This window comes from Rhincodon typus, chromosome 30 (genome assembly GCF_021869965.1).
Source record: "Rhincodon typus isolate 14 chromosome 30, sRhiTyp1.1, whole genome shotgun sequence".
Lineage (NCBI taxonomy): Eukaryota > Metazoa > Chordata > Chondrichthyes > Orectolobiformes > Rhincodontidae > Rhincodon > Rhincodon typus.
The window spans coordinates 28,855,617-28,871,999 of record NC_063361.1 but is presented as its reverse complement, the minus strand read 5'-3'; the positions used below and the strand labels follow the sequence as shown (position 1 = coordinate 28,871,999).

The following is a 16,383-nucleotide window of genomic DNA, read 5'->3' as shown; positions in this document are numbered from 1 at the left end:
ATCAGAAACCCCATCCCTGATCTCTCCCAGTGTGGCTTTGAATGGTTCCATCTGTTTATAAATCAATGCAGGGTGCATTTTAAAAAAAAAGTCTGTGGTAGCCTTGTACACCATGGGTGGTCTTGTTAATGGTTGCACATGTAGTTGAATGACTAGTGGCAGTATCCCAATTGTTCAGTTATACAGTTCTGGCTTCAAGCCCCATTCCAAGACTTGCACACATCATCTTGGCTGACACTTCAATGCTGCACTGAGAGCATACTGCACTTCAGTAAAGAATGACTGCATCTGAATAGGCAGTTCAATGGGTGTGAAGTGCTTTGGGGCTTCTCGAGAGATGAAAAGAGACAAGAAATAACTGCACACCCTTTTTTTCTCTTGCAGACTGAGAAAGAGCAATTGGATTTTCATTTTAACAGACCTTCATGTCTTTATTTCAAAGGAAATGAAGTGTAAACATTGGGGATGTCTTGCTAAAGCTATACAAAGCACTAGTTAAACCACACCTGCAAAACTGTGACAGTCTTGGTCTCCTTTATCTAGGAAAGGATTAACTGCCTTTGGAAGCAGTCTAGAGAAGATTCACTAGTTTGATCCCAGATATGGAAAGGACTATTTTATGAAGAGAGATTGAGTGGGTTTGGCCTGTACTCATTGGAGTTTAGAAGAATGAGAAGAGACTTCATCAAGCGTACAAAGTTTTTAGGGGCAAAAGCTGAAATTGCTGGAGAACTCAGTCAGTCTGGTAGCATCTGTGGCAAGAAAGCAGAGTCAACATTGCCAGTCTGGTGACTCTTCATCAAAACTTCAGCAATTCTAGATTTGTTTCAGATCATCAGCATCTGCACTTGTTTGTTTTGTTTTAAGGCTTGTAAGGGGCTTGACAGAGTGGATGTAGAGTTAGTTTACTCTTGTGGGAGAATCTAGGACCAGAGGACACAACCTCAGAGTAGGAAGCCACCATTTAAAACAAAGATTAGGAGGAATTTTCTCTCATGGAGGGTCATGAGCCTGTGGAATTCATTATCTCAGAGGACTGTTAAGGCTGAGACATTAAGTATATTCAAACCTGAGATAGACAGATTTTTATTCCAGAAGGGGATCAAAGGTTGTGGGGGAAAAGGAAATTGAGGATTATCAGATCAGCCATAATCTCATTGCATGGCAGAGCAGACTTGAAGGGCCAACTGGCCTACTTCTGCTCCTACATCTTATGGTTTTGATGTGAAGGATGTGTTTATTTGAATGCTCCTCCCAGGTTCCTTTACTGTGATGTCAAATACATTGTTCACTCTCTGTCAGATAAAAGAATACGACAGAAGTGATCTTGGGGAAATTGACTGTTAAACACGTGAGAACAATTAAAATTCCTCCAGGAAAAAATATTGAAAGCATGGCTTCCATAGATCTTGTACAGATAGGCGTATGTGGGATCTTCCTGTGTCAGTCATGACTCAGTTGTTAGCTCACTTGCCTCTGAGCTTGAATCCCATTCTAGGACTCGAGCACAAAAATCCAGGCTGACACTCCTGTGCAGTGTTGAGGGAGTGCTGCACTGTCAGAAATGTAATTTTTCAGATGAAGTGCAAAACTTGAGATCTTATCTGCCTCCTCAGTTGGATGTAAAATGATTCTGAGATGCTATTTTGAAGTACAGCAAGGGAGCTAGCCCCTGTGTTTTGGCTGTTTATGTATCAATCAATAACCATGACATGAAGTAAAAGATCTTTGCGTCATGCTCTTCCTGGGACCTCATTGTGTGCACATTGACTGTCACATTTTCTACATCACTATAATGACTATACTTTCAAGTGTGTCACAGGCTCTGCAATATTTTGTAAAGATGTTGTATACTTTTAATGTCTTTCTTTAAATGTTATTACTGCATTCATTTTCAGAGCAATCACAGGAAGATTCTGATGATGTATAGACCTTACAATCACTGTTCTGAGAAAAGACATGATACAAAGCCCTGTTAAGTGTTGCCATTAATTGTACATTAAGCTTTCTCTGTTATTGGACTGGCTTTACAATGTGAACACTTTCCACAAGTGGAAATTCAATTTGGCCCAGACACCAACTCAATAACAGCCACTTGTGACCTTTACTTTCAGATTGCACCATCTTCAAAAGTTTAATTATTTACTCAAGCAGCTATTGACTTAATGATTTCACACACGGGTTATACTGTACAGTGTCTTACAAATGCAAGCTGTCATACTACACAAGATTAATATCTGTCTAGATCTTTTTGCTGGGAGATAGCTACCTATACATTAGGGGATGATCTTATAGAAGTTTATGAAATCACAAGGGGCATAGATGGAGTGAGGGGGTCTTTTTCCCTGGATAGGGAGTCCAAAACCAAAGGGCATAGGTTTAAGGTGAGAGAGGAAAGATTTAAAAGATTTTCACACAGAGGGTGGTGCATGTATGGATCAAGCTGCCAGAGGAAATGGTAGAGGCTGGTACAAATGCAACATTTAAAAGGCATCTGGATGGGTATATGAATGGGAAGGGTTTAAAGGGATATGGGCCAAATGCTGGCAAATGGGACTAGATTGGTTTGGGATATTCGGTCGACATGGACGGGTTGGACTGAAGGGTCTGTTTCCATGCTGTATAATTCCAAGAGTCTATGACTGTATATTAATGCAATACCATACGATGGTGGGATGGGCTAGTTGGGGTGTGATTTGGTTGAAAAAGTAGGCTAGCAGCGTGGGTTTGATCCCTCACACAAGCCTGTGGCGGTTCATGGAGGTTTTGACCCTTTACATTGTCACACAATCGTTGAGTAGTTCACCTCAAGCTATGCATTATCAACGTCACTCTGTAATGCAGAGGGATGCCTATGTGCTTTGTGGACAATGGTGCTTTTACATCTCTCTTTTTTTGTTTTCAAGAAGGAAATATAGTTCTTGGGGCTAAAGGGATCAAAAGGATTGGGGAGGAAGTAGAGCAGGGGACTGAAGTTAGATGATCAGCCACGATCATATTGAATGGCAGAGCAGGCTTGACGGGCCGAATGGCCTATTCTGGCTCCAGTTTCTAAGTTCCTATGTTAAAGTTACATTTCATTGTTATGTTCTGTATCTTGTCTATCAGTGTCCGATATCTGTCCACGTCAATTCTGCTGCATGTAGAGAAACTCACTGCTGGGCTAATCTCTCAAAACGATCCACATCCGCAAGTGAGCTCCTTTCAGCTTTGTGTCAAACTTCCAACCACGGGTTGTACTCCAGGCGGTGATTTACCAAGTTTGAATGTGATGCTGATACTCAGTGCAACAAGTAAAGTGTTTCATTCCCTCAAGCTGACTTCTGTCTCTGCAATCAATGGAATCATTCACCCAAAAATTGCCGAATAATGAACTCACGCTATCCTTGGATCTAATGCACTCTCTAAGAGAGCATTAATATGCAGTGATTAGTTGTATAATCACTGTGGAACATAGGTGGATCTTTGCCCAGGTTCCCACAGGAACCGCAGGTGGCCTTTCAGAGACTTTGGCCCATCCTGCCATTCAGTATGATTGTCGCTGCTCTCCCAGAGTTCCTCAGGGGGACTAGGCCAGCCTGTCAAATTTGAACCCTTAGACTCCAGGTTAACTGTTGTTTTTTAAGGGTCTACCATTCTCAATATGAGGTGAATGTGCAAATTTGCACTTGCGTTCAAGCCCACATGATGTGAATGACACCACGTAGATACGACAGTCAAGAAGGCACAACAACGCCTCTTCTTCCTCAGGCGGCTCAGGAAATTTGGCATGTCCGTTCGGACCCTCACCAACTTCTACAGGCTCACCGTTGAAATCATACAGTCCGGGTGCGTAACAGCCTGGTATGGCAACTGCGCTGCCCAAGACTGTAAGAAACTACAGAAGGTGGTGTGCACAGCCCAGATCATTTCAGAAGCCAACCTTCCATCCATGGACTCTATTTACATGGCTCACTGCCATGGAAAGGTAGCCAACATCATCAAAGACCCATCGCACCCCGGTAATGATCTCCTACAACCTCTTCCGTCAGGCATAAGATACAGAATGTACGCACCAGTGGGTTCAGGGGCAGCTTCTTCCCAGCCAATATCAGACTGATGAATGGACTGACTAGCCTCAAACAACGCTGATCTTGCTAACCTTGATCTCACCTAGTGCACACCCTGTGCAATGTAACCTGCAAGCCTCTAAGTCTTTTTGATCTGTGCATCCTTTGCTTACTACGATCTGCCTGAATCGCTCATAAACAAAACTCTTCACTGTATGTTGGTACACATGACGATAAATCAATCGATCACTCAAAGAATCAATTTGAGGTACTATTCAGACAGCACAAATACAACACAAAACAAAGCAAAAGAGGGCACGGTGTATGCTGAGCTGTTCAGTTTGCACAATCTCCTGGATGCATCAGCTAACCTCACTTTATTGTTGTTGTTGGAGGTGGGGAATGATTAAACAGGCACTAAGTTACTGGTTCTCCATGGTCCTGTATTACACAGAGCAGACTGACTGCTATATGTGCCGAGTATCTGCTTCAGCTTGCTTCTTTCACCGAGGCCTGCATTTAACTGCTTTCTTTTTAAGTAAATAATCATTGCTCAGGATCGCTGTCTGTGTATAAATCACCTGCTGTGAAAGTAAATTATCACCTACAGCTAAAGTGATGGGCTGAGTTTCACCAGCCGTTTGGAGACAGGCTGACAACGTGGCACATGTTGGCAGACCTGAGGGTGTCCTACCCCCCCCATGCAATTTTGCCAGGGGCATGTTTGCACCTAACTGACCCACTGATAGCCAATTAAGGGCATCTTCCTGCCTCCAGTAAATTGTAACCAAAGCATGGAGAGGTCACCACAATGTGAACTCCAGTAGCCTCCCTGTGAGCTGGGGGCACAGAAGACTATGCTTGCCTTTCTTTATCAGGCACTCTTCACCCCCTAGAGGGGGCACCTGGTGACAGTGAGTGAGCACGCCGATGACAACAGTATTCCCTGCCCTCAAAAACCCCTCCTAACCCCATTCCTTCACTCATTGGAGCCTGTCTGACCGATCCTTACACTGAGGCCGTAGATCCATATATTTGATTCATTTACGGGATGTGAACATTGAGCAGCATTTTATTGGCCTTCCCTAATTCTCCTTGAAAGTGAACTAGAGCCTTGATCTGCCGCTGTCCATGTGGTGGAGGAGCGCCCACATTGCTGGTACTGAATTGTGAAGCTGCCTGGTCACTAATGTGCCTTTACCCTCCTGGTGCAGTCCCAGCAGAGGTCTCCTTAGTAATTGAGTTTAAAGGACCACTGAATTGACAGTTTAGTCTAGGAAGGAAGGAAGTGTAGTTGGGGCAAAAGCAATATGTCACTGGTATGTTATTTGCAAGGATGGTTTCAAGAATGAGAAATTTATGAAACTTGGAAAGTTATGAGATTGAAGAATTGACCAAGTGAATATACCTGGAGATTTGGTTCAACACAGGAAATCCAGTGCAGAGGAGGAAAGAAGACCTCTAAATTAGGTTTACTGCAAGAAGTAAAGTCTCGAGACGGAGAGCTAAGTGCAAGAGGATAAAAGGTGTTGAGGTTGTACAGGATATTGGTGAGGTCTTTTCTGGAGTACTGTGTGCAATTCTGGTTGTCCTGCTATAGGAAGGATATTACTAAATTGGAGAGCATTCAGAAAAGATTTGCCAGGAATGAAGGGTTAGAGATATTAGAAACAGGCTCAGTTGGCTGAACTAACAAGGTGTAGAGCTGGATGAACACAGCAGGCCAAACAGCATCAGAGGAGCAGGAAGGCTGACGTTTCGGGCCTAGACCCTTCTTCAGAAATGGGGGAGGGGAAGGCGATTCTGAAATAAATAGGGAGAGAGTGGGAGGTGGATAGAAGATGGATAGAGGAGAAGATAGGTGGAGAGGAGACAGACAGATCAAAGAGGCGGGGATGGAGCCAGTAAAGGTGAGTGTACGTGGGGAGTTAGGGAGGAGATAGGTCAGTCCAGGGAGGACGGACAGGTCAAGGGGGCGGGATGACGTTAGTAGGGAGGAGATGGGGGTGGGGCTTGAGGTGGGAGGAGGGGATAGGTGGGAGGAAGAACAGGTTAGGGAGGCGGGGACAAGCTGGGCTGGTTTTGGGATGCGGCAGAGGGAGGGGAGATTTTGAAGCTTGTGAAGTCCACATTGATACCATTGGGCTGCAGGGCTCCCAAGCGGAATATGAGGTGCTGATTTGTGACACACAGTGACACCCTACAGTGTGGGTTCAATTCCCACACTGGCTGAGGTTTCCAGGAAGGACTGTCCTTCTCACTCTCTCCTGTCACCTGAGGAACGGTGACCCTCCGGTTAAACCATTGCCAGTCGTGTCTCTGTAATGAGAGAGAGCAGCCCTGTGTTCCAGTTGGACTGTGGTGACTTCACCTTTACTTCTTAGATCAGTTGAAAGTGAAGAATTCTGTTGCTTTTCAGCCTTATCTTGCTATTCAGTATCGAGAAAATTAGTCATTTTGTGTGAAATAGAAGAGTGCTTTATTACCAAGAATACTTGGTAATAAGCACTCCCGAGCATTCTGCCAAATTCTCCCCCTTTTATCGAAATCAGTTTTTCACTTGTTAAATCAAATGTACATCTCATTGCCACGATTTCTCATGTTTCATAACTCTGGGAAACTATTCTGTCACATGGATAATAATGAGGGGTGTGCATTTATTTTAATTGTACAGCCCCAAAGCTCTCCATTGTCACCATTGTAAATGTTAAGACGATAACAGTTCATTAAACTATTAAAGTCTAGCCAGGATAAATCCCTTAAGTCCTATAACTAGTCCTAGTCTCCCATTACATTATTAATAATGGGGAAAAGCTGTCACAGCTTGCTGTGCTGTCAAGCAGTTAGGTAAGGACGCCTGGGATCAGCAACATACATACCCAATCTGAACTGAGCCTGAGCTACTGAGCCATAGTCTCCTACATCTTCCTTGTGATGGCACTGAACACACTAATTGTTGAACGGTCTCCTTTATCTCTTATTTTTATCAGACTTCAATTATATAATTTTGCAACACCCTCCCTCTTGCTCCTGCCATTGACAAATTTTCTAGAAAGAGCCATGGTTGAAGCCAATCTTGATTTTTATCAGCTTATGTCCTGCTCTTTGCCTCAGACCATTTTTAAATTCTTTTATGGGGATATGGGCACTGTTGATGAGGCCAGCATTTGTTGCCATTTTTGTATTTGCTCTCGAACTGAGTATCATCTTTTATCCATTTCATAGCGCAGGTAGGACTCAGCCACATTGCTGTGGGTCTGGAGTCACATATAGGCCAGAGTAGATAAAGGTGGAAGATTTGTGTTTGCCCTGTTACCAGTATCTTCCCTTTTTGAATCTGCACTGATACTTCTATTTATCAGACACAAACACATTCCTTTTACCTTCTCAATTCTTCTCATTTCTTCTTTGCAGGCTTCAATTTCAGAATCTGTAGCTGTCTTCTGCATTCCTTTTGTTTCTTCCTTGTGTAGTCTCTATATCTCCTATTTCTAAGCATGTACAAACATTTTAAGTACTGATGTTTGTCGCTGCTCGAATTATGTTTGAACAAACTGTCAGCCTCTGAGTAAATATTCTACTCATTCGAATGCCAATGCAGTTTGGTTCTTTGGGAGATTTTGGTTGCAATATTTTTCTTGGCTTAGGCTAAGGTATTGTGTATTTATTTACCTGTTCATTATCTAGGTAATTTATCTATGTCCCAGCCAGCAGCGCCCACATCCCACAAATGAACTTAAACTGTCTAATAGCTTTCGAGCCATATCCCTGGGAGAATAATTACTCTATTAGGCCATGTCTTGGGCTACAAGCCACCAGACTGACTAAATAGTAAATGAAAAAGAGGCAATAATAATCTGTAGATTTACAGTACACTCCATTGCAATAAAGACTGTTTTCGAGGTCCATTAAATATTATTGCTCAAACTCCTTTACTGTCCCAGTAAATGCCGCCTACGAAATAGCTTCTAATTATAGATCCACTTTCTTGCATTCTTTACTAAACATATTTTCATTTTTTGCTTAATTCTGTACTAAAATCTACTAGAAGCTTGGAATACCTAGGACAAAAGTGAAAAATGCGGCATAGGAGAGGTGTTAAAAAGATATGTTTCCTATTGAATCAGCAACATTCTAATAAACCAATATTAATGAAATAAGGTTAAGTGAGGAATTACTGCAGTTGCAGTCCTGACACTGCTAAGATCAAAATGAATAAATATTGCTCATAAATATTGATTAGGGATGTGTAGAAATTGCCTTTCCCAGTGACAGTCGCAACCCCATGAAAAGAATAAAACAAAATATTGGCTGGGCTGAACTTCAGTGTGAACTGGACTTGACTGCAAGGATCCCAAATATAAACTCATGGTTCACGTTTATAATTTATTCAATGAATCATCCGGATGAAGGTCACCTGAATAAGTATCTATCTTGATAATTCAGGATTGTTAACATCAACAGTTTAACATCATTTTAAGAATTGTTCGTAAGTGAAGCCCATGAAACAAGAAGGTGGGTCTGTAATCAAAGACCGTGCAAGCTAGGAGAGCCTTGACCTATAACATGGACATTTCAGTAATGAGTAAGTTACTGAAATCTTGCACAAAGTGTGGATGAGTACCTCACTGTTTCTCCAACGCTGGGAACTGAGGGACCCTGCAATCAGGGTAAAATCTTTTACCTTTTAGTTTTGTGTCTATTTGTCTGACAGGCACAATTGGTAAGTAGATACATTTTGGGAAAAAATTGTGGCATGTGTTTTCTCTACATCAGGCTTGGAGTTTGTAATTACAGAGTATCTATAGTCTTCTTCTAGGCCACAACCCAACAGACCCACACCAGTGTTTATGGTCTGGAAAAAAATTTCTCCCAAATTTCGTCAAGTTCTATCAACATTTTCATTACTCTATAAAATCTTTCATAACTATGTAGATCTCAACATGTATGTCCCTCAGTCACTTCAATCCTCCCCTAGACATTACAGGCAAGATGTTAACTCACTTAAAAAGTATTCACTAACATCGTTAAAAATCATCCCCACTTCACAGGGTATTGTTTAGAGATTGTCTTTGCATCTTCCCCATGCCTCTTTTTCTCTTGTCATAAAATGGGGCCCAGAACTGTTTGCAGTACCTCCAAGTGTGGTCTAATGAACAGCCAAGGTTTTGGCTGAAGTTAACATAGCTTGTCTGCTCTTCAATTCTGTCATTGCAGTAATAAAGCTTAATTTGCGTACTTTTATAGCCTTAATGACATGGGTTGCTACTTTTAATTAGCTTTGTACTTGCACCAACAGATCTCTTTTAGATACTTAAAATTCCAAAGATTGGCCTTCTTATTCTTCCCACCAATAAGTGTAACCTCACAATTCCTGCACTGAACTTAAATTGACTTCATATTGATGACCAAGTTGAAATACAATTCATTCCTTGTCTCAAGAAACTTTGTCTTAATTTACCAAAGCATGTTAGAATAAGCACACATTAAGATGATAGTGTGCATAAGAATCATGATTAATAGTGCTGTCATTTACAAGTGGGTATTAATTAATGTAGGTGTTCGTTGAAAGACTGTGAGTAATGGTTTGTGCCAGTAAATGTTACTATACAAATAAAGTTCAATCATAACGTGTTAGATGTAAATATAACCAGACTTAGTCACAATAGTGGTGTGAGAGAGTAAATGTGGTGTTAGGGATCAGCGGGTTCCCCTTAGGTCCATTTCCCGCATTCTGTGCTGAGGTAAAGACCTCATTGGTGATGATCCTGTTCTCCCTAATGAAATATGGTCAATTTCACACATCCCACTGCATTCCGTTCTCCTCAGGAAGTCCCACAGGATTGAGGGTGACTTATTTCCACAATAACTCTGTGTGTGTTCTGAAGTCCAATGCACGATCTGCAGACCTGTCAGATGCAGGGGGTGTGGGCTGGAGAGGTTGTTTGGGTGTTTCTTGCGCACGTTTAGTTGCCTCAACTTCACCTCTGCTCACACCTGATGACGTTTCTCATTGCGTCCGATGCCTTTGAGTGAGCTAGCTTCATTTTGTTCATCAGAAAGACAGGGTCTCTATGAGTTGGCAGGCATGTGTGATCTCTTTGGCAATGTTTTGAATCCATCTCTAAATCATTTCCACTCACCTCCTGGGAGATCTTCTGCTAGGATCCTGGGGTTCTTCAGTTGGTGGTAGTACTTCTGTGTTCCTTGGGTTTCCAGTGGCCCTTGTTAGAAAGGCCATGCATGTGGGCATTTAATGAAATTGGACTCATTTAACTGTGATCACAGTGTAACTAACTATTAATGCTCAATGATCTTCTCTCAGATACAGAGATGAGACAGTTGCAGAAGACACTGGAAGGAATTTAGCTCAACCAACTATACCGTCAACAAGTGATTACCTCCAGTAAAGTAGAAGTGAGTGGGGGAGAGAATAGGAAAAAACCCAAAATGGGAAGGAATTAGACGCTGACAAAATGTCACAGTCATCTTTGCATGAGATCTCGGGTGAGATATCCCCAAGTTATCACCAGTTCCAGATGAATACCCCCAAATCATTAAGCTCCCAGGGAGGAGGGATGAAAGGACTCCCCTTCTTTATTCAACTGCCGCCTCATTTGTTCACAACAAGGTTAATTAAAAAGGAATCACTTTCCTTGTGAATGACTTTCTCCTAGACCCAAATCAATTTGTCTTAAAAGGAGCCAGTTCAACCAGGATCTCTTGAATTAAAAAGAGAGTGAGTTTATTCATTACTAAACACGTGGAAAAATAAAAACACCACACATGGCCAGACTTAGGATAGTGGAACATTGATAGTTGAACAGTTGAGTCTGGGATTCTTGGCTTTTGCAGGTTAGTTAAAATCCTTATGCTCAGTTTTTACATAGTTGGCTTGCAGCACACAGAGTGAGAGAGTCCTTCTTTAGTCCTCATTCCTTCTGACTGACGAGCTGGCTATTTTGGTTTCTAGCACTCGGAGTGAGAGATTCCTTTTACCTGCAATACGTGTGACTAGTGGGTGATCCTTTAGCTGTGACCTTCAAAGCAGATGGCTCTCAAACACAGTTTATAACACACAAACCCCGGTCTACAACCACACCTTCCATGAGTACACACGGACCAGGGTCGTAGTCAGTTTTAATGCCTCTTAGTTTGTTTTACATAGCATAGAACATAGAACAGTACAGCACAGTACAGGCCCTTTGGCCCATGATGTTGTGCCAACCTATTATCCTAAGATCAAACTACCCTGCATACCCTACATCTTACTATCCTCCATGTGCCTATCCAAGAGTTGCTTAAAAGTCTCTAAAGTATCTGACTCCACTACCACCACCGGCAGCGCATTCTACACGCCCACCACTCTCTGTGTGAAGGACCTACCTCTGACATCTCCCTTATACCTTCTTCCAATCACCTTAAAATTATGTCCCCTCCTAATAGTCATTTCTGCCCTGGGAAAAAGTCTCTGGCTATCCACTCTATCTATGCCTCTCATCATCTTGTACACCTCTATCAAGTCGCCTGTCATTCTTCTTCACTCCAATGAAAAAAGCCCTACCTCCCTAAACCTTTCCTCATAAGACCTGCCCTCCAGTCCAGGTAGCATCCTGGTAAATCTCCTCTGCATGCTCTCTAAAGCTTCCACATCCTTCCTATAATGAGGCAACCAGAACAGAACATGATATTCCAAGTGTGGTCTAACCTGGGCGATATAGAGCTGCAGCATAACCTCACAGCTCTTAAACTCAATTCCCCTGCCAATGAAAGCCAACACACCATACGCCTTTTTTAAAACCCTATCAATTTATTCTGGAAAAGTTTTTTAAAAATGCCGAAACAAATCTCTGCAAGATGAAGCTTTCTGCTGAGAGCAGGAAGGGGGAGGGAGGAATAGCCAACGATCTCATCTCTTCCTGTTACATCTCTGTCTCCGGGTTTGAGGTTCTTGACACTCTATGCTGTGACATTCCATGGCTCCACACAGGGTTTTGCCAGACAGCATTGAATTTGCATCTGAAGTTTCTTTTTGTCTGTGGCAGGCGTCTTTTAAGAAAATACATTTTAGAATTAAAAGTTTAAAAACTGTTTACTGTACTTCAAGGTTTGGATCCACCTTCATGACAGCTCATTGTTTAAAATGCTCATTTTGATTGTCAATAGCAATATTGTACTATGCAACATCCTCAATTGTGTTCAAATCTTTTTAATTTCAATCTGCCTACCACCCAGTATTAATCCATACTAGTTTAATGAGCTTGTACATCAGGCTGGGTCAGAAGTCAATGTACCATGACTGTGCACCTCCATTTATTCTATGCAGAGGTGGATTATTTTGCCTCGTCATCTTTCCCACACACAATAACCTGTGGTGACTGGTGCCGGACAATATTTGACAGGATCCAAATAAAACACAGGTGGTGATATGACTAACGGTTTGTGCTTATCATGCTCGGGTTGCAGAGAAATGGGAAATTGTAGTTGAAGTTTTGCCCCTTTGAAAGTTGGGATCAATAGCCAGTGGAGCTTTCTGTGCACTGCCCTTCAAGTAGGAGCAAGATGACCAAGCCCTCACTCTTTAAGGTTTCTGAGCTTTGGCCGTGACCAGCCTCTATCAAAGATCATCAAGAACAGAAACTGCTAGAGCAACTCAGCAGGTCTGGCAGCATCTGTGGAGAAAAAGCAGAGTGACCCTTCTTCAGAACCTAAGCACATGGGACTTCTGAAAGAAAAGGCATGCAGTCTAGGACCAGTCAGCATAATCTCAGAATCAAGGGGTACCAGTTTAACACTGAAGTAAGGAGGAATTCCTTCTCAGAGGGTTGTGACTCTTTGGATCTCCTTGCTGCAGAGAGCTGTTTGGGGGGCAGAAGTCCTTGTGTATAGTGAAGGTTGAGATAACCCTCAATTCCCCTCCTGATCAAGAAGCTATGTGGAAAACATGGGAACGTGGATGTCAGGAATGTCTGATTTTGATTTTTTGTTGAGTACCAAAATACACTGGAAAGCTTTGTTTACGAGCGGTACAGGCAGATCACAGCAAGCAAAGGATGTACAGATCAAAAGGACTTGGAGGCATACAGGTTACATTGCAGATTACATTATTTGAGGCTAGAGTCCATTCAACAGTCTGATAACGGACAGAAAGAAGCAGTTCCTGAACCTGCTTGTGCGTGTGTTCAGGCTTCTGACTGACAGAAGAGGTTGTAGGAGGTCATTACCAGGGTACAATGGGTTTTTGATGTTGTTGGCCATCTTTCTACAGCAGCAGACCATGTAAGTCGAGTCCACAGATGGAGGGTCAGCTTCTGTGATGGTCTGCGCTGTGCACACCACCTTCTGTAGTTTCTGTAGAACGTTGGATGAACCATGATCCTATTCAGTGGTAGAGTAGACTTGAGATGCTAAATAGCCTATTTTGCGGCCATTTCCTGTTTCTTATGGGCTTGTGGTCTTTTCAGCTTGTAACATCTGGACAGTACAAGGATGTGAAATTTCAAAGGAAACAACAATTTAAACTGCACAAGAAAAGTGTGTTGATTGGTCAGCAAGTCGACTCTGGTTGTGATACCATGGAGAATGCATCAGGGAGCTATAGTCTGCTGTTTTGTTTAATTCAAATGCAGGTACATGTTCCTTTTGTTTGCAGAGGATGTGATGAAAACATGTAGTTTAACATACATAAGTGAGCCAGGTTATGAGTCTGATGAATAATCTTAAATTAGTTGTTAGTGTAATTCTTAGCACACTCTGAATTATTCGTGAAGTGTTGCCCAATAATTAGAATCACACTCAACATTAGAAATTATGTTCTTTGTTCTCTAAACACAGTTTGGTTGAGTGTCGCCAGTATGTTGTCTGTTAAGAAAAGCCCAAGTGATGTGCTATTTGATGTAATCTTCCAGTCATTGGGACACGAGGCCTACCTTGCTAGCAACACACCACAATGCAATTCATACAGCACGTTATTCACTTGTATGACAGACATAATGTCCTTTTAGCTTGACAGCAGCATCCTGGTAATGGAAAGTACACTTCACATTGCTGCTACCATAGTCTTACCAGACCGTAGGGCTGCTCTCTGTGTGTCTCTCTGTCTCGTGTGCTCTCTGTCTCGCGCGCTCTCTGTCTCTCAATGATGATGGCTTAACCTGAGGGATGAGGTTGAGAAGGAGAGTCCTTTATGGGAACCTCAGCCAGTGCAGGAATTGAACCCACGCTGTTAGCATCACTCTGCACTGCCAACCAGCCCTCTAGCCAACTGAACTAACTCATTGTATTTTATTCCCACAGAGAGGCATTTCAAACTCCTAATTTGGAAAACAGAAACTCAACCTCAATGGATTCTCCTTCTCTTTATAATGGAGATTCTTAAGCCCAGTTTCCATGCATATCATTCTCAACAAAACAAAATGACATACAGTCATTAAGACATGGCAACTCACACACAACAATGTGATAATGTCCGTATAATCGGAATTTTAGTACGTGCCTTGCGAGTTAGATATTGACCAGGAGCACATATCCTGACTGTTCACTTCTTCGCAATGTTGCCCTGTGATTTTTAACATCTACCAGAGACAGCAAACAGCCCTTCCTCCTTCCGGAAAGACCTCAGTGGATCTCTCTCCCACTGCAACTCCTCTCCACCTATCTTCTCTATGCATCTTCTATCCGCCTCCCCCATTTCTCCCTATTTATTTCAGGACCCCTTTCCCATCCCCCATTTCTGAAGAAGGCTCTAGGCCCGAAACATCAGCTTTCCTGCTCCTCTGATGCTGCTTGGCCTGCTGGGTTCATCCAGCTCTGCACCTTGTTACCTTAGCCCCTAGCTTTGCAGTCTTATCCAAAAGATACCTCTGACAATGCTCCCTCATATTTCTTCTTTAAAATAATTTTGCTATTTGTTGTCAATTTCTGTACAGCTGTGCTTTCTAATCTTAATCGAAAGCATTACATGAATCCTGTGCCTAATAGCTTTAGCAGGGAAGTTCCTGCTGAGCTAGGCACGCACCATGCCACTGTTTCCATGAACATGGGTCAGTTTATCGCAAATGACGTGGTTTACCACCTAGAGTCACAGTGTCGCTGTTTGCTTTGCGGATATCAATGCATCTCTTGCTCAGGTAAAATTCTGTTTCACTGCAGCAATGAACACCCTCAATCTTCAGGAGGACAGTGCGCTCTGTCTGGTTTCGGAGGCCTCATTGATTGCCTGTAAACACGGCTTTGCGTCACAATCTTGCAGGCATTGTGAGTGTGCTGGGGGCAGCTGGATCACCTGCCTGATTAGTTCCTAAAGTGGGACTTGAACACACAACTTTCTGGCATAGGGGACAAGAGTGCTACCAATTAAACCACAGCTGACACTACGAATGAATGGTGCCTGAATCATCCAGAAATACTCCCAAGTGAACCATTATCAGCGTTCTATTAAATGCCTGAAGCATTTCTTTAGCATTATGTTCCTGCTGCAATGTAGAACCAATTTAATTCTACAGAACAGGCGATTACATAGGTGTGTTTTTATTCCTGGCAAATTATTTTTGCATTGTGTATTTGTGGAATCTTATCTTGTAATTAAGTGATTGTTTTTCCCTGACCAGGCAATGCTGCTTTGATGCAGGTTTGACTTCTGCATGTAAGATGAAGACAGCTATTTCCTATGATTCACCTCAGTGAAAGAAGGAGGTAGCAACCACAACATATTTTTGTGATGCGACTAATTCTTTTTGTGTCAGGGATTGTGACAGACATGACATTTCGTGGTAATATACGTGATGTGAACAGTTTGCAGTCAGCATATGGAGCAACTGTCAGGCTTTTACATTTAGTGGTTTAAGACAGGGCTGTGGACAATTAAAATGTAGTGTGCTTGGCAAAGTGAGTAGTACACTTATGTATCAGCACTTCTATGAGCACGGCACATCTTAGAATGTTTCACAGCCAGTTAAGTGTAGCAACGTAGGAAACGCAAGTGAGTACACTTCAAAGATACTTCATTAGCTGGTAAAGAGCTTTGAAATGTCTTCAGGACATGAAAGCACTATAGGAATGCAAGTCTTTCTTTGCACACTGTTAGCCAGACACACACAAGGTTGCATAAGAAGGGCACTGGATTCTTGTCTTTAAAGGTTTTGCTACTAAAAGAGCCAGCACAGGAATGATAGACCAAATAGCCTCCTTCTGTGCTGTAACCTCCGTATAATGCAAAAATCCAAATTCAAATCCTGCCAGATTAATAGAATTAAATAAAAACCAAAGGAAGTGCGGATGCTGTAAATCAGGGGGTAAAAAAAACTGAAGTTGCTGGAAAAGCTCAGCAGGTCTG

At 42.4% G+C, this 16,383-nt stretch overlaps 1 protein-coding gene and 1 pseudogene across 1 annotated transcript in view; one reads left to right on the top strand and one right to left on the bottom strand.

The window, feature by feature from the left end:
• rapgefl1 (Rap guanine nucleotide exchange factor (GEF)-like 1) overlaps positions 1-16,383 on the top strand; it is a 112,362-nt gene that overhangs the window by 40,947 nt on the left and 55,032 nt on the right. The gene's annotated exons all lie outside the window — the stretch shown is intronic.
• On the bottom strand, positions 14,953-15,304 carry LOC109930462 (annotated as a pseudogene).